Source organism: Phoenix dactylifera, chromosome 4, assembly GCF_051530095.1.
Source record: "Phoenix dactylifera cultivar Ajwa chromosome 4, Ajwa_hap1_PhDact_Kaust_v1.1, whole genome shotgun sequence".
Lineage (NCBI taxonomy): Eukaryota > Viridiplantae > Streptophyta > Magnoliopsida > Arecales > Arecaceae > Phoenix > Phoenix dactylifera.
Window position 1 is genome coordinate 35,316,381 of NC_143193.1, and position 22,714 is coordinate 35,339,094.

The 22,714-nt window shown below is 49.4% G+C and overlaps 58 non-coding genes and 4 pseudogenes across 58 annotated transcripts; all 62 read right to left on the minus strand.

The window, feature by feature from the left end:
- Positions 1–130: 130 nt before the first annotated feature.
- On the minus strand, positions 131–249 carry LOC149757530 (5S ribosomal RNA). The gene has a single exon (XR_016403389.1). It is a non-coding gene; the product is annotated as a 5S ribosomal RNA (ribosomal RNA).
- A 246-nt stretch (positions 250–495) lies between these two features.
- LOC149757531 (5S ribosomal RNA) lies at positions 496–614 on the minus strand. The gene has a single exon (XR_016412920.1). It is a non-coding gene; the product is annotated as a 5S ribosomal RNA (ribosomal RNA).
- Positions 615–860: 246 nt separating this feature from the next.
- LOC149757532 (5S ribosomal RNA) lies at positions 861–979 on the minus strand. Its single transcript, XR_016404067.1, has one exon. It is a non-coding gene; the product is annotated as a 5S ribosomal RNA (ribosomal RNA).
- A 247-nt stretch (positions 980–1,226) lies between these two features.
- Positions 1,227–1,345, minus strand: LOC149757533 (5S ribosomal RNA). Its single transcript, XR_016407252.1, has one exon. It is a non-coding gene; the product is annotated as a 5S ribosomal RNA (ribosomal RNA).
- Positions 1,346–1,591: 246 nt separating this feature from the next.
- Positions 1,592–1,710, minus strand: LOC149757534 (5S ribosomal RNA). The gene has a single exon (XR_016400847.1). It is a non-coding gene; the product is annotated as a 5S ribosomal RNA (ribosomal RNA).
- Positions 1,711–1,956: 246 nt separating this feature from the next.
- Positions 1,957–2,075, minus strand: LOC149757535 (5S ribosomal RNA). Its single transcript, XR_016404078.1, has one exon. It is a non-coding gene; the product is annotated as a 5S ribosomal RNA (ribosomal RNA).
- A 246-nt stretch (positions 2,076–2,321) lies between these two features.
- LOC149757536 (5S ribosomal RNA) lies at positions 2,322–2,440 on the minus strand. Its single transcript, XR_016409579.1, has one exon. It is a non-coding gene; the product is annotated as a 5S ribosomal RNA (ribosomal RNA).
- A 248-nt stretch (positions 2,441–2,688) lies between these two features.
- On the minus strand, positions 2,689–2,807 carry LOC149757537 (5S ribosomal RNA). Its single transcript, XR_016403390.1, has one exon. It is a non-coding gene; the product is annotated as a 5S ribosomal RNA (ribosomal RNA).
- A 246-nt stretch (positions 2,808–3,053) lies between these two features.
- LOC149757538 (5S ribosomal RNA) lies at positions 3,054–3,172 on the minus strand. Its single transcript, XR_016412921.1, has one exon. It is a non-coding gene; the product is annotated as a 5S ribosomal RNA (ribosomal RNA).
- Positions 3,173–3,418: 246 nt separating this feature from the next.
- LOC149757539 (5S ribosomal RNA) lies at positions 3,419–3,537 on the minus strand. The gene has a single exon (XR_016404089.1). It is a non-coding gene; the product is annotated as a 5S ribosomal RNA (ribosomal RNA).
- A 247-nt stretch (positions 3,538–3,784) lies between these two features.
- Positions 3,785–3,903, minus strand: LOC149757540 (5S ribosomal RNA). Its single transcript, XR_016407253.1, has one exon. It is a non-coding gene; the product is annotated as a 5S ribosomal RNA (ribosomal RNA).
- A 246-nt stretch (positions 3,904–4,149) lies between these two features.
- On the minus strand, positions 4,150–4,268 carry LOC149757541 (5S ribosomal RNA). Its single transcript, XR_016404099.1, has one exon. It is a non-coding gene; the product is annotated as a 5S ribosomal RNA (ribosomal RNA).
- Positions 4,269–4,514: 246 nt separating this feature from the next.
- On the minus strand, positions 4,515–4,633 carry LOC149757542 (5S ribosomal RNA). The gene has a single exon (XR_016404110.1). It is a non-coding gene; the product is annotated as a 5S ribosomal RNA (ribosomal RNA).
- Positions 4,634–4,879: 246 nt separating this feature from the next.
- On the minus strand, positions 4,880–4,998 carry LOC149757543 (5S ribosomal RNA). The gene has a single exon (XR_016404121.1). It is a non-coding gene; the product is annotated as a 5S ribosomal RNA (ribosomal RNA).
- A 248-nt stretch (positions 4,999–5,246) lies between these two features.
- On the minus strand, positions 5,247–5,365 carry LOC149757544 (5S ribosomal RNA). Its single transcript, XR_016401337.1, has one exon. It is a non-coding gene; the product is annotated as a 5S ribosomal RNA (ribosomal RNA).
- Positions 5,366–5,611: 246 nt separating this feature from the next.
- Positions 5,612–5,730, minus strand: LOC149757545 (5S ribosomal RNA). The gene has a single exon (XR_016412922.1). It is a non-coding gene; the product is annotated as a 5S ribosomal RNA (ribosomal RNA).
- Positions 5,731–5,976: 246 nt separating this feature from the next.
- Positions 5,977–6,095, minus strand: LOC149757546 (5S ribosomal RNA). The gene has a single exon (XR_016404132.1). It is a non-coding gene; the product is annotated as a 5S ribosomal RNA (ribosomal RNA).
- Positions 6,096–6,342: 247 nt separating this feature from the next.
- On the minus strand, positions 6,343–6,461 carry LOC149757547 (5S ribosomal RNA). The gene has a single exon (XR_016407254.1). It is a non-coding gene; the product is annotated as a 5S ribosomal RNA (ribosomal RNA).
- Positions 6,462–6,707: 246 nt separating this feature from the next.
- LOC149757548 (5S ribosomal RNA) lies at positions 6,708–6,826 on the minus strand. The gene has a single exon (XR_016403803.1). It is a non-coding gene; the product is annotated as a 5S ribosomal RNA (ribosomal RNA).
- Positions 6,827–7,072: 246 nt separating this feature from the next.
- LOC149757549 (5S ribosomal RNA) lies at positions 7,073–7,191 on the minus strand. The gene has a single exon (XR_016404144.1). It is a non-coding gene; the product is annotated as a 5S ribosomal RNA (ribosomal RNA).
- A 246-nt stretch (positions 7,192–7,437) lies between these two features.
- On the minus strand, positions 7,438–7,556 carry LOC149757550 (5S ribosomal RNA). Its single transcript, XR_016404155.1, has one exon. It is a non-coding gene; the product is annotated as a 5S ribosomal RNA (ribosomal RNA).
- Positions 7,557–7,804: 248 nt separating this feature from the next.
- Positions 7,805–7,923, minus strand: LOC149757551 (5S ribosomal RNA). The gene has a single exon (XR_016403391.1). It is a non-coding gene; the product is annotated as a 5S ribosomal RNA (ribosomal RNA).
- Positions 7,924–8,169: 246 nt separating this feature from the next.
- LOC149757552 (5S ribosomal RNA) lies at positions 8,170–8,288 on the minus strand. The gene has a single exon (XR_016412785.1). It is a non-coding gene; the product is annotated as a 5S ribosomal RNA (ribosomal RNA).
- A 246-nt stretch (positions 8,289–8,534) lies between these two features.
- LOC149757553 (5S ribosomal RNA) lies at positions 8,535–8,653 on the minus strand. Its single transcript, XR_016404161.1, has one exon. It is a non-coding gene; the product is annotated as a 5S ribosomal RNA (ribosomal RNA).
- Positions 8,654–8,900: 247 nt separating this feature from the next.
- Positions 8,901–9,019, minus strand: LOC149757554 (5S ribosomal RNA). Its single transcript, XR_016407255.1, has one exon. It is a non-coding gene; the product is annotated as a 5S ribosomal RNA (ribosomal RNA).
- Positions 9,020–9,265: 246 nt separating this feature from the next.
- LOC149757555 (5S ribosomal RNA) lies at positions 9,266–9,384 on the minus strand. Its single transcript, XR_016404172.1, has one exon. It is a non-coding gene; the product is annotated as a 5S ribosomal RNA (ribosomal RNA).
- Positions 9,385–9,630: 246 nt separating this feature from the next.
- Positions 9,631–9,749, minus strand: LOC149757556 (5S ribosomal RNA). Its single transcript, XR_016404182.1, has one exon. It is a non-coding gene; the product is annotated as a 5S ribosomal RNA (ribosomal RNA).
- A 246-nt stretch (positions 9,750–9,995) lies between these two features.
- Positions 9,996–10,114, minus strand: LOC149757557 (5S ribosomal RNA). Its single transcript, XR_016404192.1, has one exon. It is a non-coding gene; the product is annotated as a 5S ribosomal RNA (ribosomal RNA).
- Positions 10,115–10,362: 248 nt separating this feature from the next.
- Positions 10,363–10,481, minus strand: LOC149757558 (5S ribosomal RNA). Its single transcript, XR_016401338.1, has one exon. It is a non-coding gene; the product is annotated as a 5S ribosomal RNA (ribosomal RNA).
- A 246-nt stretch (positions 10,482–10,727) lies between these two features.
- Positions 10,728–10,846, minus strand: LOC149757559 (5S ribosomal RNA). Its single transcript, XR_016412923.1, has one exon. It is a non-coding gene; the product is annotated as a 5S ribosomal RNA (ribosomal RNA).
- A 246-nt stretch (positions 10,847–11,092) lies between these two features.
- Positions 11,093–11,211, minus strand: LOC149757560 (5S ribosomal RNA). The gene has a single exon (XR_016404203.1). It is a non-coding gene; the product is annotated as a 5S ribosomal RNA (ribosomal RNA).
- Positions 11,212–11,458: 247 nt separating this feature from the next.
- On the minus strand, positions 11,459–11,577 carry LOC149757561 (5S ribosomal RNA). The gene has a single exon (XR_016407256.1). It is a non-coding gene; the product is annotated as a 5S ribosomal RNA (ribosomal RNA).
- Positions 11,578–11,823: 246 nt separating this feature from the next.
- LOC149757562 (5S ribosomal RNA) lies at positions 11,824–11,942 on the minus strand. Its single transcript, XR_016404214.1, has one exon. It is a non-coding gene; the product is annotated as a 5S ribosomal RNA (ribosomal RNA).
- A 246-nt stretch (positions 11,943–12,188) lies between these two features.
- Positions 12,189–12,307, minus strand: LOC149757563 (5S ribosomal RNA). Its single transcript, XR_016404225.1, has one exon. It is a non-coding gene; the product is annotated as a 5S ribosomal RNA (ribosomal RNA).
- Positions 12,308–12,553: 246 nt separating this feature from the next.
- Positions 12,554–12,672, minus strand: LOC149757564 (5S ribosomal RNA). Its single transcript, XR_016404236.1, has one exon. It is a non-coding gene; the product is annotated as a 5S ribosomal RNA (ribosomal RNA).
- A 248-nt stretch (positions 12,673–12,920) lies between these two features.
- Positions 12,921–13,039, minus strand: LOC149757565 (5S ribosomal RNA). Its single transcript, XR_016401340.1, has one exon. It is a non-coding gene; the product is annotated as a 5S ribosomal RNA (ribosomal RNA).
- A 246-nt stretch (positions 13,040–13,285) lies between these two features.
- LOC149757566 (5S ribosomal RNA) lies at positions 13,286–13,404 on the minus strand. The gene has a single exon (XR_016404242.1). It is a non-coding gene; the product is annotated as a 5S ribosomal RNA (ribosomal RNA).
- A 246-nt stretch (positions 13,405–13,650) lies between these two features.
- LOC149757567 (5S ribosomal RNA) lies at positions 13,651–13,769 on the minus strand. The gene has a single exon (XR_016407258.1). It is a non-coding gene; the product is annotated as a 5S ribosomal RNA (ribosomal RNA).
- A 246-nt stretch (positions 13,770–14,015) lies between these two features.
- On the minus strand, positions 14,016–14,134 carry LOC149757568 (5S ribosomal RNA). The gene has a single exon (XR_016404252.1). It is a non-coding gene; the product is annotated as a 5S ribosomal RNA (ribosomal RNA).
- Positions 14,135–14,380: 246 nt separating this feature from the next.
- LOC149757569 (5S ribosomal RNA) lies at positions 14,381–14,499 on the minus strand. The gene has a single exon (XR_016404260.1). It is a non-coding gene; the product is annotated as a 5S ribosomal RNA (ribosomal RNA).
- A 246-nt stretch (positions 14,500–14,745) lies between these two features.
- Positions 14,746–14,864, minus strand: LOC149757570 (5S ribosomal RNA; annotated as a pseudogene).
- A 246-nt stretch (positions 14,865–15,110) lies between these two features.
- LOC149757571 (5S ribosomal RNA) lies at positions 15,111–15,229 on the minus strand. Its single transcript, XR_016404271.1, has one exon. It is a non-coding gene; the product is annotated as a 5S ribosomal RNA (ribosomal RNA).
- Positions 15,230–15,477: 248 nt separating this feature from the next.
- LOC149757572 (5S ribosomal RNA) lies at positions 15,478–15,596 on the minus strand. Its single transcript, XR_016403769.1, has one exon. It is a non-coding gene; the product is annotated as a 5S ribosomal RNA (ribosomal RNA).
- A 246-nt stretch (positions 15,597–15,842) lies between these two features.
- Positions 15,843–15,960, minus strand: LOC149757573 (5S ribosomal RNA). Its single transcript, XR_016403640.1, has one exon. It is a non-coding gene; the product is annotated as a 5S ribosomal RNA (ribosomal RNA).
- Positions 15,961–16,206: 246 nt separating this feature from the next.
- LOC149757574 (5S ribosomal RNA) lies at positions 16,207–16,325 on the minus strand. Its single transcript, XR_016403042.1, has one exon. It is a non-coding gene; the product is annotated as a 5S ribosomal RNA (ribosomal RNA).
- A 246-nt stretch (positions 16,326–16,571) lies between these two features.
- LOC149757575 (5S ribosomal RNA) lies at positions 16,572–16,690 on the minus strand. Its single transcript, XR_016404282.1, has one exon. It is a non-coding gene; the product is annotated as a 5S ribosomal RNA (ribosomal RNA).
- A 247-nt stretch (positions 16,691–16,937) lies between these two features.
- Positions 16,938–17,056, minus strand: LOC149757576 (5S ribosomal RNA; annotated as a pseudogene).
- Positions 17,057–17,302: 246 nt separating this feature from the next.
- On the minus strand, positions 17,303–17,421 carry LOC149757577 (5S ribosomal RNA). Its single transcript, XR_016402822.1, has one exon. It is a non-coding gene; the product is annotated as a 5S ribosomal RNA (ribosomal RNA).
- A 246-nt stretch (positions 17,422–17,667) lies between these two features.
- On the minus strand, positions 17,668–17,786 carry LOC149757578 (5S ribosomal RNA). The gene has a single exon (XR_016402073.1). It is a non-coding gene; the product is annotated as a 5S ribosomal RNA (ribosomal RNA).
- A 246-nt stretch (positions 17,787–18,032) lies between these two features.
- Positions 18,033–18,151, minus strand: LOC149757579 (5S ribosomal RNA; annotated as a pseudogene).
- Positions 18,152–18,397: 246 nt separating this feature from the next.
- Positions 18,398–18,516, minus strand: LOC149757580 (5S ribosomal RNA). Its single transcript, XR_016403982.1, has one exon. It is a non-coding gene; the product is annotated as a 5S ribosomal RNA (ribosomal RNA).
- Positions 18,517–18,764: 248 nt separating this feature from the next.
- Positions 18,765–18,883, minus strand: LOC149757581 (5S ribosomal RNA). The gene has a single exon (XR_016403770.1). It is a non-coding gene; the product is annotated as a 5S ribosomal RNA (ribosomal RNA).
- Positions 18,884–19,129: 246 nt separating this feature from the next.
- LOC149757582 (5S ribosomal RNA) lies at positions 19,130–19,247 on the minus strand. Its single transcript, XR_016403642.1, has one exon. It is a non-coding gene; the product is annotated as a 5S ribosomal RNA (ribosomal RNA).
- A 246-nt stretch (positions 19,248–19,493) lies between these two features.
- On the minus strand, positions 19,494–19,612 carry LOC149757583 (5S ribosomal RNA). Its single transcript, XR_016403044.1, has one exon. It is a non-coding gene; the product is annotated as a 5S ribosomal RNA (ribosomal RNA).
- Positions 19,613–19,858: 246 nt separating this feature from the next.
- Positions 19,859–19,977, minus strand: LOC149757584 (5S ribosomal RNA). The gene has a single exon (XR_016404293.1). It is a non-coding gene; the product is annotated as a 5S ribosomal RNA (ribosomal RNA).
- A 247-nt stretch (positions 19,978–20,224) lies between these two features.
- LOC149757585 (5S ribosomal RNA) lies at positions 20,225–20,343 on the minus strand. The gene has a single exon (XR_016408337.1). It is a non-coding gene; the product is annotated as a 5S ribosomal RNA (ribosomal RNA).
- Positions 20,344–20,589: 246 nt separating this feature from the next.
- LOC149757586 (5S ribosomal RNA) lies at positions 20,590–20,708 on the minus strand. The gene has a single exon (XR_016402823.1). It is a non-coding gene; the product is annotated as a 5S ribosomal RNA (ribosomal RNA).
- A 246-nt stretch (positions 20,709–20,954) lies between these two features.
- Positions 20,955–21,073, minus strand: LOC149757587 (5S ribosomal RNA). Its single transcript, XR_016404304.1, has one exon. It is a non-coding gene; the product is annotated as a 5S ribosomal RNA (ribosomal RNA).
- A 246-nt stretch (positions 21,074–21,319) lies between these two features.
- Positions 21,320–21,438, minus strand: LOC149757588 (5S ribosomal RNA; annotated as a pseudogene).
- Positions 21,439–21,684: 246 nt separating this feature from the next.
- Positions 21,685–21,803, minus strand: LOC149757589 (5S ribosomal RNA). Its single transcript, XR_016400658.1, has one exon. It is a non-coding gene; the product is annotated as a 5S ribosomal RNA (ribosomal RNA).
- Positions 21,804–22,051: 248 nt separating this feature from the next.
- On the minus strand, positions 22,052–22,170 carry LOC149757590 (5S ribosomal RNA). The gene has a single exon (XR_016403771.1). It is a non-coding gene; the product is annotated as a 5S ribosomal RNA (ribosomal RNA).
- Positions 22,171–22,416: 246 nt separating this feature from the next.
- On the minus strand, positions 22,417–22,535 carry LOC149757591 (5S ribosomal RNA). Its single transcript, XR_016412924.1, has one exon. It is a non-coding gene; the product is annotated as a 5S ribosomal RNA (ribosomal RNA).
- Positions 22,536–22,714: the final 179 nt, after the last annotated feature.

A 22,714-nucleotide genomic window follows, 5' to 3' on the forward strand; every position in this document is an offset into this window, starting at 1 on the left:
CATGGCACCGCCAGTCTCCGGACTCAGTTTATTTTCGGGGAAAAAAAATTATCCGAAGAGGAAAAGCCAAAAGCCGAAAAATTAAAAATAAATATTATCAAAAAATAAAAAAGTGGAGAAAAAAATAAAAAGGGTGCAACACGAGGACTTCCCAGGGGGTCACCCATCCTAGTACTACTCTCGCCCAAGCACGCTTAACTGCGGAGTTCTGATGGGATCCGGAGCATTAGCGCTGGTATGATCGCACCCATGACATGCCCTTCGAAACTCCCTTTTATGACAAAGCAGCAGACCTCGACGGCCCGAGACATTCGCGCTGCCGGGGCCGTTCTGGCGTAGGATTCAACGCGCTGTTCCGCTATGCGGCATGGCACCGCGAGTCTCCGGACTCAATTAATTTTCGGGGGAAAAAAATTATCCGAAGAGGAAAAGCCAAAAGCCGAAAAATTAAAAATAAATATTATCAAAAAATAAAAAAGCGGGCAAAAAATAAAAGGGGTGCAACACGAGGACTTCCCAGGGGGTCACCCATCCTAGTACTACTCTCGCCCAAGCACGCTTAACTGCGGAGTTCTGATGGGATCCGGTGCATTAGTGCAGGTATGATCGCACCCATGACATGCCCATCGAAACACCCTTTTATGACAAAGCAGCAGACCTCGACGGCCCGAGACATTCGCGCTGCCGGGGCCGTTCTGGCGTAGGATTCAATGCGCTGTTCCGCTATGCGGCATGGCACCGCGAGTCTCCGGACTCAGTTTATTTTCGAGGGAAAAAAATTATCCGAAGAGGAAAAGCCAAAAGCCAAAAAATTAAAAATAAATGTTATCAAAAAAGAAAAAAGCGGGCAAAAAATAAAAGGGGTGCAACACGAGGACTTCCCAGGGGGTCACCCATCCTAGTACTACTCTCGCCCAAGCACGCTTAACTGCGGAGTTCTGATGGGATCCGGTGCATTAGTGCTGGTATGATCGCACCCATGATATGCCCTTCGAAACTCCCATTTATGACAAAGCAGCAGACCTCGACGGCCCGAGACATTCGCGCTGCCGGGGCCGTTCTGGCGTAGGATTCAACGTGCTGGTCCCGCTATGCGGCATGGCACCGCCAGTCTCCGGACCCAGTTTATTGTCGGGGGAAAAAAATTATCCGAAGAGGAAAAGCCAAAAGCCAAAAAATTAAAAATAAATATTATCAAAAAATAAAAAAGCGGGCAAAAAATAAAAAGGGTGCAACATGAGGACTTCCCAGGGGGTCACCCATCCTAGTACTACTCTCGCCCAAGCACGCTTAACTGCGGAGTTCTGATAGGATCCGGTGCATTAGTGCTGGTATGATCGCACCCAAGACATGCCCTTCGAAACTCCCTTTTATGACAAAGTAGCAGACCTCGACGGCCCGAGACATTCGCGCTGCCGGAGCCGTTCTGGCGTAGGATTCAACACGCTGTTCCGCTATGCGGCATGGCACCGCCAGTCTCCGGACTCAGTTTATTTTCGGAGGAAAAAAATTATCCGAAGAGGAAAAGCCAAAAGCCGAAAAATAAAAAATAAATGTTATCAAAAAATAAAAAAGCGGGCAAAAAATAAAAGGGGTGCAACACGAGGACTTCCCAGGGGGTCACCCATCCTAGTACTACTCTCGCCCAAGCACGCTTAACTGCGGAGTTCTGATGGGATCCGGTGCATTAGTACTGGTATGATCGCACCCATGACATGCCCTTCGAAACTCCCTTTTATGACAAAGCAGCAGACATCGACGGCCCGAGACATTCGCGCTGCCGGGGCCGTTCTGGCGTAGGATTCAACGCGCTGTTCCGCTATGCGGCATGGCACCGCCAGTCTCCGGACTCAGTTTATTTTCGGGGGAAAAAAATTATCCGAAGAGGAAAAGCCAAAAGCCGAAAAATAAAAAATAAATGTTATCAAAAAATAAAAAAGCGGGCAAAAAATAAAAGGGGTGCAACACGAGGACTTCCCAGGGGGTCACCCATCCTAGTACTACTCTCGCCCAAGCACGCTTAACTGCGGAGTTCTGATGGGATCCGGTGCATTAGTGCTGGTATGATCGCACCCATGACATGCCCTTCGAAACTCCCTTTTATGACAAAGCAGCAGACCTCGACGGCCCGAGACATTCGCGCTGCCGGGGCCGTTCTGGCGTAGGATTCAACGCGCTGTTCCGCTATGCGGCATGGCACCGCGAGTCTCCGGACTCAGTTTATTTTCGGGGGAAAAAAATTATCCAAAGAGGAAAAGCCAAAAGCCAAAAAATTAAAAATAAATATTATCAAAAAATAAAAAAGCGGGCAAAAAATAAAAGGGGTGCAACACGAGGACTTCCCAGGGGGTCACCCATCCTAGTACTACTCTCGCCCAAGCACGCTTAACTGCGGAGTTCGGATGGGATCCGGTGCATTAGTGCTGGTATGATCGCACCCATGACATGCCCATCGAAACTCCCTTTTATGACAAAGCAGCAGACCTCGACGGCCCGAGACATTCGCGCCGCCGGGGCCGTTCTGGCGTAGGATTCAACGCGCTATTCCCGCTATGCGGCATGGCACCGCCAGTCTCCGGACTCAGTTTATTTTCGGGGAAAAAAAATTATCCGAAGAGGAAAAGCCAAAAGCCGAAAAATTAAAAATAAATATTATCAAAAAATAAAAAAGTGGAGAAAAAAATAAAAAGGGTGCAACACGAGGACTTCCCAGGGGGTCACCCATCCTAGTACTACTCTCGCCCAAGCACGCTTAACTGCGGAGTTCTGATGGGATCCGGAGCATTAGCGCTGGTATGATCGCACCCATGACATGCCCTTCGAAACTCCCTTTTATGACAAAGCAGCAGACCTCGACGGCCCGAGACATTCGCGCTGCCGGGGCCGTTCTGGCGTAGGATTCAACGCGCTGTTCCGCTATGCGGCATGGCACCGCGAGTCTCCGGACTCAGTTAATTTTCGGGGGAAAAAAATTATCCGAAGAGGAAAAGCCAAAAGCCGAAAAATTAAAAATAAATATTATCAAAAAATAAAAAAGCGGGCAAAAAATAAAAGGGGTGCAACACGAGGACTTCCCAGGGGGTCACCCATCCTAGTACTACTCTCGCCCAAGCACGCTTAACTGCGGAGTTCTGATGGGATCCGGTGCATTAGTGCAGGTATGATCGCACCCATGACATGCCCATCGAAACACCCTTTTATGACAAAGCAGCAGACCTCGACGGCCCGAGACATTCGCGCTGCCGGGGCCGTTCTGGCGTAGGATTCAATGCGCTGTTCCGCTATGCGGCATGGCACCGCGAGTCTCCGGACTCAGTTTATTTTCGAGGGAAAAAAATTATCCGAAGAGGAAAAGCCAAAAGCCAAAAAATTAAAAATAAATGTTATCAAAAAAGAAAAAAGCGGGCAAAAAATAAAAGGGGTGCAACACGAGGACTTCCCAGGGGGTCACCCATCCTAGTACTACTCTCGCCCAAGCACGCTTAACTGCGGAGTTCTGATGGGATCCGGTGCATTAGTGCTGGTATGATCGCACCCATGATATGCCCTTCGAAACTCCCATTTATGACAAAGCAGCAGACCTCGACGGCCCGAGACATTCGCGCTGCCGGGGCCGTTCTGGCGTAGGATTCAACGTGCTGGTCCCGCTATGCGGCATGGCACCGCCAGTCTCCGGACCCAGTTTATTGTCGGGGGAAAAAAATTATCCGAAGAGGAAAAGCCAAAAGCCAAAAAATTAAAAATAAATATTATCAAAAAATAAAAAAGCGGGCAAAAAATAAAAAGGGTGCAACATGAGGACTTCCCAGGGGGTCACCCATCCTAGTACTACTCTCGCCCAAGCACGCTTAACTGCGGAGTTCTGATAGGATCCGGTGCATTAGTGCTGGTATGATCGCACCCAAGACATGCCCTTCGAAACTCCCTTTTATGACAAAGTAGCAGACCTCGACGGCCCGAGACATTCGCGCTGCCGGAGCCGTTCTGGCGTAGGATTCAACACGCTGTTCCGCTATGCGGCATGGCACCGCCAGTCTCCGGACTCAGTTTATTTTCGGGGGAAAAAAATTATCCGAAGAGGAAAAGCCAAAAGCCGAAAAATAAAAAATAAATGTTATCAAAAAATAAAAAAGCGGGCAAAAAATAAAAGGGGTGCAACACGAGGACTTCCCAGGGGGTCACCCATCCTAGTACTACTCTCGCCCAAGCACGCTTAACTGCGGAGTTCTGATGGGATCCGGTGCATTAGTGCTGGTATGATCGCACCCATGACATGCCCTTCGAAACTCCCTTTTATGACAAAGCAGCAGACATCGACGGCCCGAGACATTCGCGCTGCCGGGGCCGTTCTGGCGTAGGATTCAACGCGCTGTTCCGCTATGCGGCATGGCACCGCCAGTCTCCGGACTCAGTTTATTTTCGGGGGAAAAAAATTATCCGAAGAGGAAAAGCCAAAAGCCGAAAAATAAAAAATAAATGTTATCAAAAAATAAAAAAGCGGGCAAAAAATAAAAGGGGTGCAACACGAGGACTTCCCAGGGGGTCACCCATCCTAGTACTACTCTCGCCCAAGCACGCTTAACTGCGGAGTTCTGATGGGATCCGGTGCATTAGTGCTGGTATGATCGCACCCATGACATGCCCTTCGAAACTCCCTTTTATGACAAAGCAGCAGACCTCGACGGCCCGAGACATTCGCGCTGCCGGGGCCGTTCTGGCGTAGGATTCAACGCGCTGTTCCGCTATGCGGCATGGCACCGCGAGTCTCCGGACTCAGTTTATTTTCGGGGGAAAAAAATTATCCAAAGAGGAAAAGCCAAAAGCCGAAAAATTAAAAATAAATATTATCAAAAAATAAAAAAGCGGGCAAAAAATAAAAGGGGTGCAACACGAGGACTTCCCAGGGGGTCACCCATCCTAGTACTACTCTCGCCCAAGCACGCTTAACTGCGGAGTTCTGATGGGATCCGGTGCATTAGTGCTGGTATGATCGCACCCATGACATGCCCATCGAAACTCCCTTTTATGACAAAGCAGCAGACCTCGACGGCCCGAGACATTCGCGCCGCCGGGGCCGTTCTGGCGTAGGATTCAACGCGCTATTCCCGCTATGCGGCATGGCACCGCCAGTCTCCGGACTCAGTTTATTTTCGGGGAAAAAAAATTATCCGAAGAGGAAAAGCCAAAAGCCGAAAAATTAAAAATAAATATTATCAAAAAATAAAAAAGTGGAGAAAAAAATAAAAAGGGTGCAACACGAGGACTTCCCAGGGGGTCACCCATCCTAGTACTACTCTCGCCCAAGCACGCTTAACTGCGGAGTTCTGATGGGATCCGGAGCATTAGTGCTGGTATGATCGCACCCATGACATGCCCTTCGAAACTCCCTTTTATGACAAAGCAGCAGACCTCGACGGCCCGAGACATTCGCGCTGCCGGGGCCGTTCTGGCGTAGGATTCAACGCGCTGTTCCGCTATGCGGCATGGCACCGCGAGTCTCCGGACTCAGTTAATTTTCGGGGGAAAAAAATTATCCGAAGAGGAAAAGCCAAAAGCCGAAAAATTAAAAATAAATATTATCAAAAAATAAAAAAGCGGGCAAAAAATAAAAGGGGTGCAACACGAGGACTTCCCAGGGGGTCACCCATCCTAGTACTACTCTCGCCCAAGCACGCTTAACTGCGGAGTTCTGATGGGATCCGGTGCATTAGTGCAGGTATGATCGCACCCATGACATGCCCATCGAAACACCCTTTTATGACAAAGCAGCAGACCTCGACGGCCCGAGACATTCGCGCTGCCGGGGCCGTTCTGGCGTAGGATTCAATGCGCTGTTCCGCTATGCGGCATGGCACCGCGAGTCTCCGGACTCAGTTTATTTTCGAGGGAAAAAAATTATCCGAAGAGGAAAAGCCAAAAGCCAAAAAATTAAAAATAAATGTTATCAAAAAAGAAAAAAGCGGGCAAAAAATAAACGGGGTGCAACACGAGGACTTCCCAGGGGGTCACCCATCCTAGTACTACTCTCGCCCAAGCACGCTTAACTGCGGAGTTCTGATGGGATCCGGTGCATTAGTGCTGGTATGATCGCACCCATGATATGCCCTTCGAAACTCCCATTTATGACAAAGCAGCAGACCTCGACGGCCCGAGACATTCGCGCTGCCGGGGCCGTTCTGGCGTAGGATTCAACGTGCTGGTCCCGCTATGCGGCATGGCACCGCCAGTCTCCGGACCCAGTTTATTGTCGGGGGAAAAAAATTATCCGAAGAGGAAAAGCCAAAAGCCAAAAAATTAAAAATAAATATTATCAAAAAATAAAAAAGCGGGCAAAAAATAAAAAGGGTGCAACATGAGGACTTCCCAGGGGGTCACCCATCCTAGTACTACTCTCGCCCAAGCACGCTTAACTGCGGAGTTCTGATAGGATCCGGTGCATTAGTGCTGGTATGATCGCACCCAAGACATGCCCTTCGAAACTCCCTTTTATGACAAAGTAGCAGACCTCGACGGCCCGAGACATTCGCGCTGCCGGAGCCGTTCTGGCGTAGGATTCAACACGCTGTTCCGCTATGCGGCATGGCACCGCCAGTCTCCGGACTCAGTTTATTTTCGGAGGAAAAAAATTATCCGAAGAGGAAAAGCCAAAAGCCGAAAAATAAAAAATAAATGTTATCAAAAAATAAAAAAGCGGGCAAAAAATAAAAGGGGTGCAACACGAGGACTTCCCAGGGGATCACCCATCCTAGTACTACTCTCGCCCAAGCACGCTTAACTGCGGAGTTCTGATGGGATCCGGTGCATTAGTACTGGTATGATCGCACCCATGACATGCCCTTCGAAACTCCCTTTTATGACAAAGCAGCAGACATCGACGGCCCGAGACATTCGCGCTGCCGGGGCCGTTCTGGCGTAGGATTCAACGCGCTGTTCCGCTATGCGGCATGGCACCGCCAGTCTCCGGACTCAGTTTATTTTCGGGGGAAAAAAATTATCCGAAGAGGAAAAGCCAAAAGCCGAAAAATAAAAAATAAATGTTATCAAAAAATAAAAAAGCGGGCAAAAAATAAAAGGGGTGCAACACGAGGACTTCCCAGGGGGTCACCCATCCTAGTACTACTCTCGCCCAAGCACGCTTAACTGCGGAGTTCTGATGGGATCCGGTGCATTAGTGCTGGTATGATCGCACCCATGACATGCCCTTCGAAACTCCCTTTTATGACAAAGCAGCAGACCTCGACGGCCCGAGACATTCGCGCTGCCGGGGCCGTTCTGGCGTAGGATTCAACGCGCTGTTCCGCTATGCGGCATGGCACCGCGAGTCTCCGGACTCAGTTTATTTTCGGGGGAAAAAAATTATCCAAAGAGGAAAAGCCAAAAGCCAAAAAATTAAAAATAAATATTATCAAAAAATAAAAAAGCGGGCAAAAAATAAAAGGGGTGCAACACGAGGACTTCCCAGGGGGTCACCCATCCTAGTACTACTCTCGCCCAAGCACGCTTAACTGCGGAGTTCTGATGGGATCCGGTGCATTAGTGCTGGTATGATCGCACCCATGACATGCCCATCGAAACTCCCTTTTATGACAAAGCAGCAGACCTCGACGGCCCGAGACATTCGCGCCGCCGGGGCCGTTCTGGCGTAGGATTCAACGCGCTATTCCCGCTATGCGGCATGGCACCGCCAGTCTCCGGACTCAGTTTATTTTCGGGGAAAAAAAATTATCCGAAGAGGAAAAGCCAAAAGCCGAAAAATTAAAAATAAATATTATCAAAAAATAAAAAAGTGGAGAAAAAAATAAAAAGGGTGCAACACGAGGACTTCCCAGGGGGTCACCCATCCTAGTACTACTCTCGCCCAAGCACGCTTAACTGCGGAGTTCTGATGGGATCCGGAGCATTAGCGCTGGTATGATCGCACCCATGACATGCCCTTCGAAACTCCCTTTTATGACAAAGCAGCAGACCTCGACGGCCCGAGACATTCGCGCTGCCGGGGCCGTTCTGGCGTAGGATTCAACGCGCTGTTCCGCTATGCGGCATGGCACCGCGAGTCTCCGGACTCAGTTAATTTTCGGGGGAAAAAAATTATCCGAAGAGGAAAAGCCAAAAGCCGAAAAATTAAAAATAAATATTATCAAAAAATAAAAAAGCGGGCAAAAAATAAAAGGGGTGCAACACGAGGACTTCCCAGGGGGTCACCCATCCTAGTACTACTCCCGCCCAAGCACGCTTAACTGCGGAGTTCTGATGGGATCCGGTGCATTAGTGCAGGTATGATCGCACCCATGACATGCCCATCGAAACACCCTTTTATGACAAAGCAGCAGACCTCGACGGCCCGAGACATTCGCGCTGCCGGGGCCGTTCTGGCGTAGGATTCAATGCGCTGTTCCGCTATGCGGCATGGCACCGCGAGTCTCCGGACTCAGTTTATTTTCGAGGGAAAAAAATTATCCGAAGAGGAAAAGCCAAAAGCCAAAAAATTAAAAATAAATGTTATCAAAAAAGAAAAAAGCGGGCAAAAAATAAAAGGGGTGCAACACGAGGACTTCCCAGGGGGTCACCCATCCTAGTACTACTCTCGCCCAAGCACGCTTAACTGCGGAGTTCTGATGGGATCCGGTGCATTAGTGCTGGTATGATCGCACCCATGATATGCCCTTCGAAACTCCCATTTATGACAAAGCAGCAGACCTCGACGGCCCGAGACATTCGCGCTGCCGGGGCCGTTCTGGCGTAGGATTCAACGTGCTGGTCCCGCTATGCGGCATGGCACCGCCAGTCTCCGGACCCAGTTTATTGTCGGGGGAAAAAAATTATCCGAAGAGGAAAAGCCAAAAGCCAAAAAATTAAAAATAAATATTATCAAAAAATAAAAAAGCGGGCAAAAAATAAAAAGGGTGCAACATGAGGACTTCCCAGGGGGTCACCCATCCTAGTACTACTCTCGCCCAAGCACGCTTAACTGCGGAGTTCTGATAGGATCCGGTGCATTAGTGCTGGTATGATCGCACCCAAGACATGCCCTTCGAAACTCCCTTTTATGACAAAGTAGCAGACCTCGACGGCCCGAGACATTCGCGCTGCCGGAGCCGTTCTGGCGTAGGATTCAACACGCTGTTCCGCTATGCGGCATGGCACCGCCAGTCTCCGGACTCAGTTTATTTTCGGGGGAAAAAAATTATCCGAAGAGGAAAAGCCAAAAGCCGAAAAATAAAAAATAAATGTTATCAAAAAATAAAAAAGCGGGCAAAAAATAAAAGGGGTGCAACACGAGGACTTCCCAGGGGGTCACCCATCCTAGTACTACTCTCGCCCAAGCACGCTTAACTGCGGAGTTCTGATGGGATCCGGTGCATTAGTGCTGGTATGATCGCACCCATGACATGCCCTTCGAAACTCCCTTTTATGACAAAGCAGCAGACATCGACGGCCCGAGACATTCGCGCTGCCGGGGCCGTTCTGGCGTAGGATTCAACGCGCTGTTCCGCTATGCGGCATGGCACCGCCAGTCTCCGGACTCAGTTTATTTTCGGGGGAAAAAAATTATCCGAAGAGGAAAAGCCAAAAGCCGAAAAATAAAAAATAAATGTTATCAAAAAATAAAAAAGCGGGCAAAAAATAAAAGGGGTGCAACACGAGGACTTCCCAGGGGGTCACCCATCCTAGTACTACTCTCGCCCAAGCACGCTTAACTGCGGAGTTCTGATGGGATCCGGTGCATTAGTGCTGGTATGATCGCACCCATGACATGCCCTTCGAAACTCCCTTTTATGACAAAGCAGCAGACCTCGACGGCCCGAGACATTCGCGCTGCCGGGGCCGTTCTGGCGTAGGATTCAACGCGCTGTTCCGCTATGCGGCATGGCACCGCGAGTCTCCGGACTCAGTTTATTTTCGGGGGAAAAAAATTATCCAAAGAGGAAAAGCCAAAAGCCGAAAAATTAAAAATAAATATTATCAAAAAATAAAAAAGCGGGCAAAAAATAAAAGGGGTGCAACACGAGGACTTCCCAGGGGGTCACCCATCCTAGTACTACTCTCGCCCAAGCACGCTTAACTGCGGAGTTCTGATGGGATCCGGTGCATTAGTGCTGGTATGATCGCACCCATGACATGCCCATCGAAACTCCCTTTTATGACAAAGCAGCAGACCTCGACGGCCCGAGACATTCGCGCCGCCGGGGCCGTTCTGGCGTAGGATTCAACGCGCTATTCCCGCTATGCGGCATGGCACCGCCAGTCTCCGGACTCAGTTTATTTTCGGGGAAAAAAAATTATCCGAAGAGGAAAAGCCAAAAGCCGAAAAATTAAAAATAAATATTATCAAAAAATAAAAAAGTGGAGAAAAAAATAAAAAGGGTGCAACACGAGGACTTCCCAGGGGGTCACCCATCCTAGTACTACTCTCGCCCAAGCACGCTTAACTGCGGAGTTCTGATGGGATCCGGAGCATTAGTGCTGGTATGATCGCACCCATGACATGCCCTTCGAAACTCCCTTTTATGACAAAGCAGCAGACCTCGACGGCCCGAGACATTCGCGCTGCCGGGGCCGTTCTGGCGTAGGATTCAACGCGCTGTTCCGCTATGCGGCATGGCACCGCGAGTCTCCGGACTCAGTTAATTTTCGGGGGAAAAAAATTATCCGAAGAGGAAAAGCCAAAAGCCGAAAAATTAAAAATAAATATTATCAAAAAATAAAAAAGCGGGCAAAAAATAAAAGGGGTGCAACACGAGGACTTCCCAGGGGGTCACCCATCCTAGTACTACTCTCGCCCAAGCACGCTTAACTGCGGAGTTCTGATGGGATCCGGTGCATTAGTGCAGGTATGATCGCACCCATGACATGCCCATCGAAACACCCTTTTATGACAAAGCAGCAGACCTCGACGGCCCGAGACATTCGCGCTGCCGGGGCCGTTCTGGCGTAGGATTCAATGCGCTGTTCCGCTATGCGGCATGGCACCGCGAGTCTCCGGACTCAGTTTATTTTCGAGGGAAAAAAATTATCCGAAGAGGAAAAGCCAAAAGCCAAAAAATTAAAAATAAATGTTATCAAAAAAGAAAAAAGCGGGCAAAAAATAAACGGGGTGCAACACGAGGACTTCCCAGGGGGTCACCCATCCTAGTACTACTCTCGCCCAAGCACGCTTAACTGCGGAGTTCTGATGGGATCCGGTGCATTAGTGCTGGTATGATCGCACCCATGATATGCCCTTCGAAACTCCCATTTATGACAAAGCAGCAGACCTCGACGGCCCGAGACATTCGCGCTGCCGGGGCCGTTCTGGCGTAGGATTCAACGTGCTGGTCCCGCTATGCGGCATGGCACCGCCAGTCTCCGGACCCAGTTTATTGTCGGGGGAAAAAAATTATCCGAAGAGGAAAAGCCAAAAGCCAAAAAATTAAAAATAAATATTATCAAAAAATAAAAAAGCGGGCAAAAAATAAAAAGGGTGCAACATGAGGACTTCCCAGGGGGTCACCCATCCTAGTACTACTCTCGCCCAAGCACGCTTAACTGCGGAGTTCTGATAGGATCCGGTGCATTAGTGCTGGTATGATCGCACCCAAGACATGCCCTTCGAAACTCCCTTTTATGACAAAGTAGCAGACCTCGACGGCCCGAGACATTCGCGCTGCCGGAGCCGTTCTGGCGTAGGATTCAACACGCTGTTCCGCTATGCGGCATGGCACCGCCAGTCTCCGGACTCAGTTTATTTTCGGGGGAAAAAAATTATCCGAAGAGGAAAAGCCAAAAGCCGAAAAATAAAAAATAAATGTTATCAAAAAATAAAAAAGCGGGCAAAAAATAAAAGGGGTGCAACACGAGGACTTCCCAGGGGGTCACCCATCCTAGTACTACTCTCGCCCAAGCACGCTTAACTGCGGAGTTCTGATGGGATCCGGTGCATTAGTGCTGGTATGATCGCACCCATGACATGCCCTTCGAAACTCCATTTTATGACAAAGCAGCAGACATCGACGGCCCGAGACATTCGCGCTGCCGGGGCCGTTCTGGCGTAGGATTCAACGCGCTGTTCCGCTATGCGGCATGGCACCGCCAGTCTCCGGACTCAGTTTATTTTCGGGGGAAAAAAATTATCCGAAGAGGAAAAGCCAAAAGCCGAAAAATAAAAAATAAATGTTATCAAAAAATAAAAAAGCGGGCAAAAAATAAAAGGGGTGCAACACGAGGACTTCCCAGGGGGTCACCCATCCTAGTACTACTCTCGCCCAAGCACGCTTAACTGCGGAGTTCTGATGGGATCCGGTGCATTAGTGCTGGTATGATCGCACCCATGACATGCCCTTCGAAACTCCCTTTTATGACAAAGCAGCAGACCTCGACGGCCCGAGACATTCGCGCTGCCGGGGCCGTTCTGGCGTAGGATTCAACGCGCTGTTCCGCTATGCGGCATGGCACCGCGAGTCTCCGGACTCAGTTTATTTTCGGGGGAAAAAAATTATCCAAAGAGGAAAAGCCAAAAGCCGAAAAATTAAAAATAAATATTATCAAAAAATAAAAAAGCGGGCAAAAAATAAAAGGGGTGCAACACGAGGACTTCCCAGGGGGTCACCCATCCTAGTACTACTCTCGCCCAAGCACGCTTAACTGCGGAGTTCTGATGGGATCCGGTGCATTAGTGCTGGTATGATCGCACCCATGACATGCCCATCGAAACTCCCTTTTATGACAAAGCAGCAGACCTCGACGGCCCGAGACATTCGCGCCGCCGGGGCCGTTCTGGCGTAGGATTCAACGCGCTATTCCCGCTATGCGGCATGGCACCGCCAGTCTCCGGACTCAGTTTATTTTCGGGGAAAAAAAATTATCCGAAGAGGAAAAGCCAAAAGCCGAAAAATTAAAAATAAATATTATCAAAAAATAAAAAAGTGGAGAAAAAAATAAAAAGGGTGCAACACGAGGACTTCCCAGGGGGTCACCCATCCTAGTACTACTCTCGCCCAAGCACGCTTAACTGCGGAGTTCTGATGGGATCCGGAGCATTAGTGCTGGTATGATCGCACCCATGACATGCCCTTCGAAACTCCCTTTTATGACAAAGCAGCAGACCTCGACGGCCCGAGACATTCGCGCTGCCGGGGCCGTTCTGGCGTAGGATTCAACGCGCTGTTCCGCTATGCGGCATGGCACCGCGAGTCTCCGGACTCAGTTAATTTTCGGGGGAAAAAAATTATCCGAAGAGGAAAAGCCAAAAGCCGAAAAATTAAAAATAAATATTATCAAAAAATAAAAAAGCGGGCAAAAAATAAAAGGGGTGCAACACGAGGACTTCCCAGGGGGTCACCCATCCTAGTACTACTCTCGCCCAAGCACGCTTAACTGCGGAGTTCTGATGGGATCCGGTGCATTAGTGCTGGTATGATCGCACCCATGACATGCCCTTCGAAACTCCCTTTTATGACAAAGCAGCAGACCGCGACGGCCCGAGACATTCGCGCTGCCGGGGCCGTTCTGGCGTAGGATTCAACGCGCTGTTCCGCTATGCGGCATGGCACCGCCAGTCTCCGGACTCAGTTTATTTTCGGGGGAAAAAAATTATCCGAAGAGGAAAAGCCAAAAGCCAAAAAATTAAAAATAAATATTATCAAAAAATAAAAAAGCGGGCAAAAAATAAAAAGGGTGCAACATGAGGACTTCCCAGGGGGTCACCCATCCTAGTACTACTCTCGCCCAAGCACGCTTAACTGCGGAGTTCTGATAGGATCCGGTGCATTAGTGCTGGTATGATCGCACCCAAGACATGCCCTTCGAAACTCCCTTTTATGACAAAGTAGCAGACCTCGACGGCCCGAGACATTCGCGCTGCCGGGGCCGTTCTGGCGTAGGATTCAACACGCTGTTCCGCTATGCGGCATGGCACCGCCAGTCTCCGGACTCAGTTTATTTTCGGGGGAAAAAAATTATCCGAAGAGGAAAAGCCAAAAGCCGAAAAATAAAAAATAAATGTTATCAAAAAATAAAAAAGCGGGCAAAAAATAAAAGGGGTGCAACACGAGGACTTCCCAGGGGGTCACCCATCCTAGTACTACTCTCGCCCAAGCACGCTTAACTGCGGAGTTCTGATGGGATCCGGTGCATTAGTGCTGGTATGATCGCACCCATGACATGCCTTTCGAAACTCCCTTTTATGACAAAGCAGCAGACCTCGACGGCCCGAGACATTCGCGCTGCCGGGGCCGTTCTGGCGTAGGATTCAACGCGCTGTTCCGCTATGCGGCATGGCACCGCCAGTCTCCGGACTCAGTTTATTTTCGGGGGAAAAAAATTATCCGAAGAGGAAAAGCCAAAAGCCGAAAAATAAAAAATAAATGTTATCAAAAAATAAAAAAGCGGGCAAAAAATAAAAGGGGTGCAACACGAGGACTTCCCAGGGGGTCACCCATCCTAGTACTACTCTCGCCCAAGCACGCTTAACTGCGGAGTTCTGATGGGATCCGGTGCATTAGTGCTGGTATGATCGCACCCATGACATGCCCTTCGAAACTCCCTTTTATGACAAAGCAGCAGACCTCGACGGCCCGAGACATTCGCGCTGCCGGGGCCGTTCTGGCGTAGGATTCAACGCGCTGTTCCGCTATGCGGCATGGCACCGCCAGTCTCCGGACTCAGTTTATTTTCGGGGGGAAAAAATTATCCGAAGAGGAAAAGCCAAAAGCCAAAAAATTAAAAATAAATATTATCAAAAAATAAAAAAGCGGGCAAAAAATAAAAAGGGTGCAACACGAGGACTTCCCAGGGGGTCACCCATCCTAGTACTTCTCTCGCCCAAGCACGCCTAACTGCGGAGTTATGATGGGATCCGGTGCATTAGTGCTGGTATGATCGCACCCATGACATGCCCTTCGAAACTCCCTTTTATGACAAAGCAGCAGACCGCGACGGCCCGAGACATTCGCGCTGCCGGGGCCGTTCTGGCGTAGGATTCAACGCGCTGTTCCGCTATGCGGCATGGCACCGCCAGTCTCCGGACTCAGTTTATTTTCGGGGGAAAAAAATTATCCGAAGAGGAAAAGCCAAAAGCCAAAAAATTAAAAATAAATATTATCAAAAAATAAAAAAGCGGGCAAAAAATAAAAGGGGTGCAACACGAGGACTTCCCAGGGGGTCACCCATCCTAGTACTACTCTCGCCCAAGCACGCTTAACTGCGGAGTTCTGATGGGATCCGGTGCATTAGTGCTGGTATGATCGCACCCATGACATGCCCATCGAAACTCCCTTTTATGACAAAGCAGCAGACCTCGACGGCCCGAGACATTCGCGCCGCCGGGGCCGTTCTGGCGTAGGATTCAACGCGCTATTCCCGCTATGCGGCATGGCACCACCAGTCTCCGGACTCAGTTTATTTTCGGGGAAAAAAAATTATCCGAAGAGGAAAAGCCAAAAGCCGAAAAATTAAAAATAAATATTATCAAAAAATAAAAAAGTGGAGAAAAAAATAAAAAGGGTGCAACACGAGGACTTCCCAGGGGGTCACCCATCGTAGTACTACTCTCGCCCAAGCACGCTTAACTGCGGAGTTCTGATGGGATCCGGAGCATTAGCGCTGGTATGATCGCACCCATGACATGCCCTTCGAAACTCCCTTTTATGACAAAGCAGCAGACCTCGACGGCCCGAGACATTCGCGCTGCCGGGGCCGTTCTGGCGTAGGATTCAACGCGCTGTTCCGCTATGCGGCATGGCACCGCGAGTCTCCGGACTCAGTTAATTTTCGGGGGAAAAAAATTATCCGAAGAGGAAAAGCCAAAAGCCGAAAAATTAAAAATAAATATTATCAAAAAATAAAAAAGCGGGCAAAAAATAAAAGGGGTGCAACACGAGGACTTCCCAGGGGTCACCCATCCTAGTACTACTCTCGCCCAAGCACGCTTAACTGCGGAGTTCTGATGGGATCCGGTGCATTAGTGCTGGTATGATCGCACCCATGACATGCCCTTCGAAACTCCCTTTTATGACAAAGCAGCAGACCTCGACGGCCCGAGACATTCGCGCTGCCGGGGCCGTTCTGGCGTAGGATTCAACGCGCTGTTCCGCTATGCGGCATGGCACCGCGAGTCTCCGGACTCAGTTTATTTTCGGGGAAAAAAAATTATCCGAAGAGGAAAAGCCAAAAGCCGAAAAATTAAAAATAAATATTATCAAAAAATAAAAAAGCGGGCAAAAAATAAAAGGGGTGCAACACGAGGACTTCCGAGGGGGTCACCCATCCTAGTACTACTCTCGCCCAAGCACGCTTAACTGCGGAGTTCTGATGGGATCCGGTGCATTAGTGCTGGTATGATCGCACCCATGACATGCCCATCGAAACACCCTTTTATGACAAAGCAGCAGACCTCGACGGCCCGAGACATTCGCGCTGCCGGGGCCGTTCTGGCGTAGGATTCAATGCGCTGTTCCGCTATGCGGCATGGCACCGCGAGTCTCCGGACTCAGTTTATTTTCGAGGGAAAAAAATTATCCGAAGAGGAAAAGCCAAAAGCCAAAAAATTAAAAATAAATGTTATCAAAAAAGAAAAAAGCAGGCAAAAAATAAAAGGGGTGCAACACGAGGACTTCCCAGGGGGTCACCCATCCTAGTACTACTCTCGCCCAAGCACGCTTAACTGCGGAGTTCTGATGGGATCCGGTGCATTAGTGCTGGTATGATCGCACCCATGATATGCCCTTCGAAACTCCCTTTTATGACAAAGCAGCAGACCTCGACGGCCCGAGACATTCGCGCTGCCGGGGCCGTTCTGGCGTAGGATTCAACGCGCTGGTCCCGCTATGCGGCATGGCACCGCCAGTCTCCGGACCCAGTTTATTGTCGGGGGAAAAAAATTATCCGAAGAGGAAAAACCAAAAGCCAAAAAATTAAAAATAAATATTATCAAAAAATAAAAAAGCGGGCAAAAAATAAAAAGGGTGCAACATGAGGACTTCCCAGGGGGTCACCCATCCTAGTACTACTCTCGCCCAAGCACGCTTGACTGCAGAGTTCTGATAGGATCCGGTGCATTAGTGCTGGTATGATCGCACCCAAGACATGCCCTTCGAAACTCCCTTTTATGACAAAGTAGCAGACCTCGACGGCCCGAGACATTCGCGCTGCCGGGGCCGTTCTGGCGTAGGATTCAACACGCTGTTCCGCTATGCGGCATGGCACCGCTAGTCTCCGGACTCAGTTTATTTTCGGGGGAAAAAAATTATCCGAAGAGGAAAAGCCAAAAGCAGAAAAATAAAAAATAAATGTTATCAAAAAATAAAAAAGCGGGCAAAAAATAAAAGGGGTGCAACACGAGGACTTCCCAGGGGGTCACCCATCCTAGTACTACTCTCGCCCAAGCACGCTTAACTGCGGAGTTCTGGTGGGATCCGGTGCATTAGTGCTGGTATGATCGCACCCATGACATGCCCTTCGAAACTCCCTTTTATGACAAAGCAGCAGACCTCGACGGCCCGAGACATTCACGCTGCCGGGGCCGTTCTGGCGTAGGATTCAACGCGCTGTTCCGCTATGCGGCATGGCACCGCCAGTCTCCGGACTCAGTTTATTTTCGGGGGAAAAAAATTATCCGAAGAGGAAAAGCCAAAAGCCGAAAAATAAAAAATAAATGTTATCAAAAAATAAAAAAGCGGGCAAAAAATAAAAGGGGTGCAACACGAGGACTTCCCAGGGGGTCACCCATCCTAGTACTACTCTCGCCCAAGCACGCTTAACTGCGGAGTTCTGATGGGATCCGGTGCATTAGTGCTGGTATGATCGCACCTATGACATGCCCTTCGAAACTCCCTTTTATGACAAAGCAGCAGACCTCGACGGCCCGAGACATTCGCGCTGCCGGGGCCGTTCTGGCGTAGGATTCAACGCGCTGTTCCGCTATGCGGCATGGCACCGCCAGTCTCCGGACTCAGTTTATTTTCGGGGGGAAAAAATTATCCGAAGAGGAAAAGCCAAAAGCCAAAAAATTAAAAATAAATATTATCAAAAAATAAAAAAGCGGGCAAAAAATAAAAAGGGTGCAACACGAGGACTTCCCAGGGGGTCACCCATCCTAGTACTTCTCTCGCCCAAGCACGCCTAACTGCGGAGTTATGATGGGATCCGGTGCATTAGTGCTGGTATGATCGCACCCATGACATGCCCTTCGAAACTCCCTTTTATGACAAAGCAGCAGACCGCGACGGCCCGAGACATTCGCGCTGCCGGGGCCGTTCTGGCGTAGGATTCAACGCGCTGTTCCGCTATGCGGCATGGCACCGCCAGTCTCCGGACTCAGTTTATTTTCGGGGGAAAAAAATTATCCGAAGAGGAAAAGCCAAAAGCCAAAAAATTAAAAATAAATATTATCAAAAAATAAAAAAGCGGGCAAAAAATAAAAGGGGTGCAACATGAGGACTTCCCAGGGGGTCACCCATCCTAGTACTACTCTCGCCCAAGCACGCTTAACTGCGGAGTTCTGATGGGATCCGGTGCATTAGTGCTGGTATGATCGCACCCATGACATGCCCATCGAAACTCCCTTTTATGACAAAGCAGCAGACCTCGACGGCCCGAGACATTCGCGCCGCCGGGGCCGTTCTGGCGTAGGATTCAACGCGCTATTCCCGCTATGCGGCATGGCACCGCCAGTCTCCGGACTCAGTTTATTTTCGGGGAAAAAAAATTATCCGAAGAGGAAAAGCCAAAAGCCGAAAAATTAAAAATAAATATTATCAAAAAATAAAAAAGTGGAGAAAAAAATAAAAAGGGTGCAACACGAGGACTTCCCAGGGGGTCACCCATCGTAGTACTACTCTCGCCCAAGCACGCTTAACTGCGGAGTTCTGATGGGATCCGGAGCATTAGCGCTGGTATGATCGCACCCATGACATGCCCTTCGAAACTCCCTTTTATGACAAAGCAGCAGACCTCGACGGCCCGAGACATTCGCGCTGCCGGGGCCGTTCTGGCGTAGGATTCAACGCGCTGTTCCGCTATGCGGCATGGCACCGCGAGTCTCCGGACTCAGTTAATTTTCGGGGGAAAAAAATTATCCGAAGAGGAAAAGCCAAAAGCCGAAAAATTAAAAATAAATATTATCAAAAAATAAAAAAGCGGGCAAAAAATAAAAGGGGTGCAACACGAGGACTTCCCAGGGGTCACCCATCCTAGTACTACTCTCGCCCAAGCACGCTTAACTGCGGAGTTCTGATGGGATCCGGTGCATTAGTGCTGGTATGATCGCACCCATGACATGCCCTTCGAAACTCCCTTTTATGACAAAGCAGCAGACCTCGACGGCCCGAGACATTCGCGCTGCCGGGGCCGTTCTGGCGTAGGATTCAACGCGCTGTTCCGCTATGCGGCTTGGCACCGCGAGTCTCCGGACTCAGTTTATTTTCGGGGAAAAAAAATTATCCGAAGAGGAAAAGCCAAAAGCCGAAAAATTAAAAATAAATATTATCAAAAAATAAAAAAGCGGGCAAAAAATAAAAGGGGTGCAACACGAGGACTTCCGAGGGGGTCACCCATCCTAGTACTACTCTCGCCCAAGCACGCTTAACTGCGGAGTTCTGATGGGATCCGGTGCATTAGTGCTGGTATGATCGCACCCATGACATGCCCATCGAAACACCCTTTTATGACAAAGCAGCAGACCTCGACGGCCCGAGACATTCGCGCTGCCGGGGCCGTTCTGGCGTAGGATTCAATGCGCTGTTCCGCTATGCGGCATGGCACCGCGAGTCTCCGGACTCAGTTTATTTTCGAGGGAAAAAAATTATCCGAAGAGGAAAAGCCAAAAGCCAAAAAATTAAAAATAAATGTTATCAAAAAAGAAAAAAGCAGGCAAAAAATAAAAGGGGTGCAACACGAGGACTTCCCAGGGGGTCACCCATCCTAGTACTACTCTCGCCCAAGCACGCTTAACTGCGGAGTTCTGATGGGATCCGGTGCATTAGTGCTGGTATGATCGCACCCATGATATGCCCTTCGAAACTCCCTTTTATGACAAAGCAGCAGACCTCGACGGCCCGAGACATTCGCGCTGCCGGGGCCGTTCTGGCGTAGGATTCAACGCGCTGGTCCCGCTATGCGGCATGGCACCGCCAGTCTCCGGACCCAGTTTATTGTCGGGGGAAAAAAATTATCCGAAGAGGAAAAACCAAAAGCCAAAAAATTAAAAATAAATATTATCAAAAAATAAAAAAGCGGGCAAAAAATAAAAAGGGTGCAACATGAGGACTTCCCAGGGGGTCACCCATCCTAGTACTACTCTCGCCCAAGCACGCTTAACTGCAGAGTTCTGATAGGATCCGGTGCATTAGTGCTGGTATGATCGCACCCAAGACATGCCCTTCGAAACTCCCTTTTATGACAAAGTAGCAGACCTCGACGGCCCGAGACATTCGCGCTGCCGGGGCCGTTCTGGCGTAGGATTCAACACGCTGTTCCGCTATGCGGCATGGCACCGCTAGTCTCCGGACTCAGTTTATTTTCGGGGGAAAAAAATTATCCGAAGAGGAAAAGCCAAAAGCAGAAAAATAAAAAATAAATGTTATCAAAAAATAAAAAAGCGGGCAAAAAATAAAAGGGGTGCAACACGAGGACTTCCCAGGGGGTCACCCATCCTAGTACTACTCTCGCCCAAGCACGCTTAACTGCGGAGTTCTGGTGGGATCCGGTGCATTAGTGCTGGTATGATCGCACCCATGACATGCCCTTCGAAACTCCCTTTTATGACAAAGCAGCAGACCTCGACGGCCCGAGACATTCACGCTGCCGGGGCCGTTCTGGCGTAGGATTCAACGCGCTGTTCCGCTATGCGGCATGGCACCGCCAGTCTCCGGACTCAGTTTATTTTCGGGGGAAAAAAATTATCCGAAGAGGAAAAGCCAAAAGCCGAAAAATAAAAAATAAATGTTATCAAAAAATAAAAAAGCGGGCAAAAGATAAAAGGGGTGCAACACGAGGACTTCCCAGGGGGTCACCCATCCTAGTACTACTCTCGCCCAAGCACGCTTAACTGCGGAGTTCTGATGGGATCCGGTGCATTAGTGCTGGTATGATCGCACCCATGACATGCCCTTCGAAACTCCCTTTTATGACAAAGCAGCAGACCTCGACGGCCCGAGACATTCGCGCTGCCGGGGCCGTTCTGGCGTAGGATTCAACGCGCTGTTCCGCTATGCGGCATGGCACCGCCAGTCTCCGGACTCAGTTTATTTTCGGGGGGAAAAAATTATCCGAAGAGGAAAAGCCAAAAGCCAAAAAATTAAAAATAAATATTTTCAAAAAATAAAAAAGCGGGCAAAAAATAAAAAGGGTGCAACACGAGGACTTCCCAGGGGGTCACCCATCCTAGTACTTCTCTCGCCCAAGCACGCCTAACTGCGGAGTTATGATGGGATCCGGTGCATTAGTGCTGGTATGATCGCACCCATGACATGCCCTTCGAAACTCCCTTTTATGACAAAGCAGCAGACCGCGACGGCCCGAGACATTCGCGCTGCCGGGGCCGTTCTGGCGTAGGATTCAACGCGCTGTTCCGCTATGCGGCATGGCACCGCGAGTCTCCGGACTCAGTTTATTTTCGGGGGAAAAAAATTATCCAAAGAGGAAAAGCCAAAAGCCAAAAAATTAAAAATAAATATTATCAAAAAATAAAAAAGCGGGCAAAAAATAAAAGGGGTGCAACACGAGGACTTCCCAGGGGGTCACCCATCCTAGTACTACTCTCGCCCAAGCACGCTTAACTGCGGAGTTCTGATGGGATCCGGTGCATTAGTGCTGGTATAATCGCACCCATGACATGCCCATCGAAACTCCCTTTTATGACAAAGCAGCAGACCTCGACGGCCCGAGACATTCGCGCCGCCGGGGCCGTTCTGGCGTAGGATTCAACGCGCTATTCCCGCTATGCGGCATGGCACCGCCAGTCTCCGGACTCAGTTTATTTTCGGGGAAAAAAAATTATCCGAAGAGGAAAAGCCAAAAGCCGAAAAATTAAAAATAAATATTATCAAAAAATAAAAAAGTGGAGAAAAAAATAAAAAGGGTGCAACACGAGGACTTCCCAGGGGGTCACCCATCGTAGTACTACTCTCGCCCAAGCACGCTTAACTGCGGAGTTCTGATGGGATCCGGAGCATTAGCGCTGGTATGATCGCACCCATGACATGCCCTTCGAAACTCCCTTTTATGACAAAGCAGCAGACCTCGACGGCCCGAGACATTCGCGCTGCCGGGGCCGCTCTGGCGTAGGATTCAACGCGCTGTTCCGCTATGCGGCATGGCACCGCGAGTCTCCGGACTCAGTTAATTTTCGGGGGAAAAAAATTATCCGAAGAGGAAAAGCCAAAAGCCGAAAAATTAAAAATAAATATTATCAAAAAATAAAAAAGCGGGCAAAAAATAAAAGGGGTGCAACACGAGGACTTCCCAGGGGGTCACCCATCCTAGTACTACTCTCGCCCAAGCACGCTTAACTGCGGAGTTCTGATGGGATCCGGTGCATTAGTGCAGGTATGATCGCACCCATGACATGCCCATCGAAACACCCTTTTATGACAAAGCAGCAGACCTCGACGGCCCGAGACATTCGCGCTGCCGGGGCCGTTCTGGCGTAGGATTCAATGCGCTGTTCCGCTATGCGGCATGGCACCGCGAGTCTCCGGACTCAGTTTATTTTCGAGGGAAAAAAATTATCCGAAGAGGA